The sequence below is a fragment of the Bison bison genome, unplaced genomic scaffold (assembly GCF_000754665.1).
Source record: "Bison bison bison isolate TAMUID 2011002044 unplaced genomic scaffold, Bison_UMD1.0 scf7180017864258, whole genome shotgun sequence".
Taxonomy (NCBI): domain Eukaryota; kingdom Metazoa; phylum Chordata; class Mammalia; order Artiodactyla; family Bovidae; genus Bison; species Bison bison.
The window spans coordinates 3,329,745-3,329,964 of record NW_011494830.1 but is presented as its reverse complement, the minus strand read 5'-3'; positions in this window follow the sequence as shown (position 1 = coordinate 3,329,964).

The following is a 220-nucleotide window of genomic DNA, read 5'->3' as shown; positions in this document are numbered from 1 at the left end:
GTCCCCCGCCGCGCCCCGTCCTCCTGTGCCGCCAGTGGCAGAGCTTGTAGGCGGCCCCCAGCAACCGCCGAGCAACATTGACCAACGGACTGCAAGTCTATCAAACAGACGGCAAATTTGACCAATAGTGGTAGAAGGGCGGACATGTGCATGATTGGCGGTTAGCATCCTCCAATGAAAACCGGGGGCGTGGGTGGGCGGAGCCGGAAGGAGAGCCAGC